Raw genomic sequence first — 8,375 nt, 5'->3', positions numbered from 1 at the left:
TGCCTTTTTACATTATAAAGCATGTGTATTATTGCTAAAACATCTTACAATTAATGCAAACATTGTACAGTTGTGTTAAACCGCATCCAATGTGTACTTAATGTATGTGCAGTTTTTATGTATGTGTGCCTAAGTGCATGTAGGATCATATTCTGTCTTTACTATATGAATTTTTATATGATTTATTTGAGTAATTTTAGCATTTATTTGTACAATATCACTTTTATTATCTCTTAACAAATCACAATAATTTCAGCCAATAATATAAAGATACAATCTAGTCATTAAATTGTTTTCTTTTTTCAGTTTACTCAATGTAAATGCTATATATATATACAGCTAAAATAATTACATTTCTTAAAATAAAATAAAAATAAACATTTACTGAGCTATAAAAACAGAGCCTAAATAATATAAAAGGTAATAACCACATTTATTATTGTTATGTAAAGTTATTTATAATAGTCAGAGAAACATTTAAACCAAAAATAATGTATAATTCACTACATTATATTATCTTAGCAGAAATCTACAGATTAATTCATGCAAGGACAAACAAATTCAAAAACAGTTTTTTTATCACACCCTCGGCTCGTTCCTGCAGTCCCAACCACCTCAGGCAATCACCAGTCACCACACACCACACATTTGAACCTTTAACCGTATACTAACAGCCCACACCTGCAACCCCAATCACGTACTCACCATAAAGTCTCACCTCCTCCTGTCACTCACCGGCTAGAATCAACATCAGATGGTTTTTCTCATGAGCTCTCCTGTTATCTCCTGTGCTCTTCCGTGGATGTCCCCTTTTCTCCTGTGGATACAAAACAACCTGCTCAAGGGAAGTGTCTATTGTGTGTTGATGTTATTGAAAAACTGGACTTGCCATATTGAACTTTGCTTCACCACTCACCTGCTTCACCATCAGTTGTTTTGTTCTTCCGCTTGAATAAATACTTAAAGGATTTAACCTTCTTTGTCTTCCTTGTGTGGCAGTGATATTTTTATCCAACCTCAGTAACCATTCTTAATGCTTCTTAAAAATAAGAGACTCAAGGCAATATGTACTTTATGTGTGTATTATGTAGTTTCCATGCATGTGTGTCTGAGTGCGTGTAGGATCATATTCTGTCTCAGATAGATTTATTTATTATACAAGTTTATTGAAGTAACTTTAGCATTTTATTGTTTTGCACTGACTGGAGAGCACTTTTAAATTGCGTTGTACTTTTGACAATTATAAATAAAGATATTATATATAAAGATCTTATATATAAAGATCTTATCCAGGGGTGTCCAAACTCGGTCCTGGAGGGCCGGTATCCTGCATAGTTTGGCTCCAATTTTAGTCAATACACCTACCTGAAAGTTTCAAGTATACCCAGAAAGAGTTTGATCAGCTGGTTCAGGTGGGTCTAATTGGGGTTGGAACTAAATTATGCAGGACACCGGCCCTCCATGACTGAGTTTGGGCACCCCTGATCTATTCTATTCAATTTGACATCAGTTTGTCTAATGTTCTCAATCCACCTGCATCATTTTTAAAAGCCAAATCTGTCCGTTTATTTATGGTGAGCACCAACTTCACCAGCATCTGTTGTCTGTGTCAGTCTAAGCCCACAGAGGAGTGAGTTCACATGCATCTGAACAGAGAGAGAGAGAGAGAGAGAGAGAGAGAGAGAGAGAGAGAGAGAGAGAGAGAGAGAGAGAGAGAGAGAGAGAGAGAGAGAGAGAAGTGTGGAATTCTCAGTTTGGAGTCATACGGCGGCCCCCTCAATGTTTTTACATGCCACCCACTCATCTGCTTGTGTAATCCCTAAAGCTAATGTAGGAGGCAGTCCTGACCAGAACACACACACAAACACTAAACACACACACACACACATGTTGGTATTGGTGGTTTACAGGGACTCTCCATAGGCGCAATGTACTTTATATTGTAAAAACTGCTGATTATATGGCCCTACCCTCATATCAAACCTATGGCAAAATTCGAATGTCTAAAGATGTAAGTCTCATTTTTAAGCATTTTGAATTAAAAGGACATCAGTCATGTCCTTGTCAACCACAATAATTAAGAAAAACTAGGCCATACCATGTAATCATACAGAAAAATGTCCTTGTACACCACCAAAACCAGTACACACACACATTCAAGAGTGTAAAGAGCATCATCAGACTATTCAGAAACATGTGGAATTAGCCATGTAGAGCATATTTGAAAATGTCAACGCGATAAACAACTCAATCAGTGCTGTTTTTCCGAGCACTCACAGTAATGGAGCTCATGGTGTGATCTACTTGCCTGAAATAAAGGTACGCTCTATTGTATCCTGCTGAGAGGACTTTAAACACATGGGCTGCTCATGTATAACACTGAAGGACGGAGGCCCACGCATGCTGAGTAATACCACACACTCGCACACTGTGTCAATCACACACATGCACACACACACACTCTTAAAACATATCCAGGAGAAACTGTGGGCAGCGGACAGTCAAATATTAATTATTTCTCTGAATTTCCAAAAGCCCGTCACTCTGTTTCTGGCATTGACAGTGTTTATGCCAAGTCAGTCTCATTGAATCTCACATATTTTGTTTGTCAGTTGTTATTCCAGCTTATAAAAATATGAATGCTTTTCTACAACCTTGTCAGCGAGTTGTGAAAATGTGGAGCGTTATTATTTGTCAGAATAACATGGAAATGTTAATATTGACATAATGTTCTGCAACAAGTAACGTTAATTAAAATAAAGATGATTTGATTTGGTGGCACGGTGGCACCTCACAGCAAGAAGGTCACTGTTTTGAGTCCTAGCTGGTCCACTTGACGTTTCTGTGTGGAGTTTGAATGCTCTACTTACGTGGGTTTCCTCCAGGTGCTCTGGTTTACCCAACAGTCCAAAGACATGTTGTATAGGTGAATTGAATAAACTAAATTGTCCATAGAGCATAAGTGTGTGTGTGAATAAGTTTGTATGGGTGTTTCCTAATACTGGGTTGCAGCTGGAAGGGTATCCGCTACTTAAAAACATATGCTGGAATAGTTGGTGGTTTGTTCCGCTGTGGCGACCTCTGAAATAGAGACTAAGCTGGAGGAAAATGAATGATTTGATTTGATAGCATGCTATTTAAGTGCATTCACTGTGTATATTAGTTTATTCATTCATTCATTCATTCATTCAAATATCATCTGTGAAAAGTTGGCGGTTCATTCCACAGTGGCAACCCCTTATAAATAAAGGGACTGATTCGGAGGAAAATGAATGAATGAATGAATGAATGAATAATCTGTGAATGCTGTAAGGATTTGAAAACGCATTATATATTTTCTCATATTGCATTGAATGTCTACTTAATATGATTTTTGAAATGCTGTTTCTGAATGCTGGTTCTAATATTTACACATCTGTTTTTTCATTTAATATTTTTCCGCCATGGCATTTAGAGAACATTATATTTTATAATTTTACTAACATTGTGGGAATGATTGTTTTCTGAAGGATCTGCAAAAATGTATTAGTGAATGAATGAATGAATGAATGAAATATATAGGTCATACTGCCAGTTTATATATAAAGTTTGTATAAGTATTTACAAATGTTAAATTAACATCCAACATCCTCCACTTTTCAGAAAAATAGCCTATGAATGAAAAACACAAACAAAAAACTAACAAATAAACAAGCAAAAAACAGACAAAAACTCTTTTGTTTCTGTTCTCTGAAGATACTCTTTACAAACATCCAGTTTTTGTTTAAAGTTTTAAAAACTTTGTTCTTGGTTATATATAAATATTTAAGCGCCATTCTAATGTATAAGTTTGCAAACATCATGTCATTGTTAGTTTTTTAAATGTTTTTAACACTTTGGTCTTATGCAAACATTAAGGGAACATTTTGTTTCTTATTTTTTCATCAACAAACATGGGAATGAACGAGCGTTAACATTTAAAAAAGCTAGATGAAAGGTTATTATAAGACATTTTTTAATGGGATGTTCATAAAATCATGTAAAAATCTATTCTGTTGGTGCTAACATTTATAGATCGTTAACCCCCAGGGGTCTGTGGTGATTTTGGGGTGTGGTTTTGACATGCCCTGACACTTGTGCGTATTTCATCTACTTATTACACAGTACCGGCCAACATGTATTTTATTTGTATTGAGCCCAAACTGTGCTAAAATAATATGTGAGAAACATTGCTGTACATGCTTGAGTTCTTTAGAAAAAAATATTATGAGTGGTTAGTAAGTTTTGGAGAAAAAAATGTAGCTGAAATAAGATCCAAAAAACACCGTGAATGTGCCTGAACAAGACTTTTGAGTAACCAGTCTTGTAGGCTAGAATATTTGCTTCACAATTATGTGAAAATTATTCTGTTCTCTCATTCAAAGAAAACAAGTGATGCAGTGGCGCAGTAGGTAGTACTGTTGCCTCACAGCAAGAAGGTCGCTGGGTCGCTGGTTCGAGTCTCGGCTCAGTTGGTGTTTCTGTGTGGAGTTTGCATGTTCTCCCTGCATTTGCGTGGGTTTCCTCCGGGTGCTCCGGTTTCCCCCACAGTCCAAAGACATTCGGTACAGGTGAACTGGGTAGGCTAAATTGTCCGTAGTGTGTGTGGATGTTTCCCAGAGATTGGTTGCGGCTGGACGGGCATCCGCTGTGTAAAAACGTGCTGGATAAGTTGGCGGTTCATTCTGCTGTGGCGACCCCGGATTAATAAAGGCAGTAAGCCGAAAAGAAATTCAAAGAAAACATTACAATGAATTACAATTTGTTAAGATTGATTTGGCTGCTCTCAGCGGTGTGCGTAAGTGACAATAGTTTTCCTTATTTTCCAAAAGCACACACGTTTGTTGTTGTTGTGAGTGTAAACAAAAAAAGTAGACACCTAACAGATTTGATTGATGAATTGCTCTTATCTGTACGATCAAAACTGAAAGTGTAATTTATGTTCTTTTCGGCATTATGAGGTGAAAACATGTCAAAATGCGTATACGCAACTGGCTAATTCCATTGTACGAAATTGTATGATTTTAAAAAGGAGGCGTGGCACCTAACCCCACCCCTAAACCCGTCATCAGGTGATGAGCAAATCATACTAAATAGTATGAATTATATCGTACGAATTCATACGAATTGACCTCTAAATCAAAAAGTTACGAATTGCAGTGAGATTGTGTTGGTATACGCGGTCTTCGACCCCTGGGGGTTAATAAAGACTGGACGACTTTGAACGAACATATTACTATCACATGAAGTTTGTTCATACAGTAACTTTTAAAGAAGTTTGCCAACATTCTGAGAGTGCTTCCTGTTTGTTTTTAGCAGTGACCAAAAAGAAATGGTTTGTTTTTCAGTTGCACATCTTTATCTTTGTACTGAGGCCAATGTGAAGCAGCAGGATTGTCTTTGGCCTTGTTGTCCATCTGCTAAATGAAAGGCTTTTTCTAAGACTTCATGAAGGAGGTGTGTGTGTGTGTTTGTGCATTTCTGTGAGTTTCTTTTGTGCTTTTTTGGTCCTTTTCCCTCTCCTGTGGGTCGTTTTTATGTGTCTGCTCACACATAAACACACAAGCTCTTGCTGTCCGGTGCCATTTAATGGCTTAGACGGCATGAGGACAAAACAATAAAATAACAGGGGAGCGGCATGACAAAAAACCAAACACAACCAGACGTGAATCACAATGAGCCAAATTCAAACGGATAAACAACAGTTCAATAGGCTGTGATGCTTTTCAAAGTTCTCTGTCATCATGCTGCATTGTTAATGTCAGGCTTTCGTGCCATCTTCCCATGTTTGTTGTCACTGCCTGCTTCCGGATTTCCATCAGATTGGATGAAAAACGTCACCTCCTATTGTCAAACAAGCAACGTTTTTATCAGGCAGAAACAAACAGAAGATGCCAAATTTGAATCTCAAATTCAGTGAGCTCTACTTTGTGTTCATTTCCATTAGAAGCGCTAACAGAATACAGATTAGCTGAGACGTTTCTCACTTTAAATGCCTTCATCGCTCTCTCAGTAGACTCTCTTCATTTATTCAGACATGATGGATAACGTTTTCCCCTCTAATGGTTTTTCAGCTGGAAATCTGTGTCGCAGGCAGGTGACTGCAGCTCATATTTGCTGCCTATGGTGGCGTGTGTGCTCCTAATGGGGTTTAGACTTTATTGGGTTACTAGGATTGAGGTTTGGCAGGTTTGAGAGGAACTTCTGCGTGTAGAAAGGGCAGAGAGCACGTCTGAGGCTTGTGTTTGACTTCAAATGGAGAGTGGAAAGAAAGTCATGCATGCATTTAAGAAACACAGCACTGTTTATTTCCATAGTGAGGAATATTTAATGAATGTGAATTATTAAGGTGAGATGGGAAGCGTGCTTTACGTTCTCCTTACCTTGTTCTTGCTTTTATTATCATTAGAGAAAACTGACAGATTTAGGTACCTGAAGAGGATGTATATTTTAAATTATCAGGGCTATTATATTTTACTAAAGCTAGTAAAGCATACTACTGCAAAAACATAAACTGTAATAACATTTTGTTTTTACTCAGACTAAAAGTAAAGATTAGTAAATAAAGAAAAAAAATTAAATGTTATTAAATGTAATACTTTTTTATTATTATTTAAAATATCTGACCCTTGTTGACAAATTATTTCTGTCATTGTTCTGTCATTATTTCTGTCAATGTTGTCATTGTTTCTCATTGATATTGTTTAGAGCTTAATCACCCGAAAAGCTGTATAAATAAGCTTTCCATTGACGTATGGTTTGTTAGGACTTCAAAAATCTGGAATCTGATGGTTCAACAAAAATAAAAAGGTTTAGAAAATCACCTTAAAATTTATCATTCATTCATTCATTTTCTTTTCGGCTTAGTCAACAATGCACATTACGAATCAAAATTAGGTTTTGATATATTTACAGTAAATTAAAGCTGAGTATAATTTACTAAATGTCTTCATGGAACATGATCTTTATTTAATATTTTAATGATTTTTTTGTTGTAAAGGCAATAATATATATTAATCAAAATAAAAAGACCCATACAATGTATTTTTGACTACTGCCAAACATTTATTCATTTAACATATGAATAAATATCATCCAGGGCCACATAAAATGTTTATGATTTTTATTTGTTTTGGAAAATTGTCATTTAATTTGACTCTAAAACTAAAATACAAAAGAATCACTAATATAATGGACAAAACAGAACAAAAATATATTTAAAATTTCAGTTATTATATTCTCTCACTTGCCTCCAATGTAAGCTATTTTCACAATATGTTTTGTTTTACTGTTTTTTAAACACAAAAAACTGCCAAAAAAGGGACCTATTTCCTGAATGGTACAACAAAAAGCTTAGTTTTATCATCTAACATACAGTTATTTTTACAGTAGCTTTACAGTAGGCAAGGGCGGGGACAAGAGTAAGGTGGGACTAAAGTAACAAATCGATTTTCTTGAAGCCTGGGCAACATTTGCTTTCCAGGCTATAACAGCCCATTCAGCATGCAACCCTTGATAGAGCTGCCAAATATCATGTGCTTATTCATGTGTCCTGCAGTTAGTTCCAAATTTCTGTTTTAATGTGCAAAAAGTAAATAATAGTATAGTATAGTTGTGATAAGTATTTTCCTTATCACAAGTTGTGTTTCTGGTTCCATGTGTCACACTAATAATCAATCTACAAGTTTTTTAGTGCAATAACACATCCTTAAGTTTAAAATGTCTGAGTTTTCATTTTAAAAGAAAATCAGGTTTAAATGGCAAGAGTAACACTGTTATTTATGTCCCACTGCTAATAGCCATGCCTTATTTTTCACTTCCACATTGGTTTTCAGTGTTTTTACTCATATGTTTTATAAGATTAATGCATATTTGCAATAATAATAAAATATATATTTAAAAATTCTAGAAAATTGTAACATTTTGCATTAGTGGATTGCTTTTGAAACATTTGATGGAACTTAAATTTATTTATTTTTTGCAAAAATAAAGGACAAAATATGTTTGCAGTTAACGTTAACAAGGTAATAGTCAGATATATTTAAAATAAACAAGATTAAGCCAGTAAATCTAGCAAATATTGTTGTGTTACTTTTGACCCACCTGTGTTTGACCCCAATATGCAACTTTTGTTTAAATTGAAGTGAGTTGTTTGATACAGAATAACACCTGATTTTGATAGACCACTGTTGTGAGTTAGTAAACACAGCAAAAACTATATTTCTGTCCAAAACATTATCGTTTAAAATTTGGTTTAATGAAAGATTTTACTTTTGTCTCTGCTCTCCGCTACCATCATTTACAGCATTTAACAGCATTGTATTAGCAGACTGCTGTTAAAATTTAACTATTGATTT

The sequence above is a fragment of the Danio aesculapii genome, chromosome 4 (assembly GCF_903798145.1).
Source record: "Danio aesculapii chromosome 4, fDanAes4.1, whole genome shotgun sequence".
In the NCBI taxonomy this organism is placed as follows: Eukaryota; Metazoa; Chordata; class Actinopteri; order Cypriniformes; family Danionidae; genus Danio; species Danio aesculapii.
The sequence above is the reverse complement of the archived record's forward strand: the minus strand, read 5'-3'. Positions refer to the sequence as shown.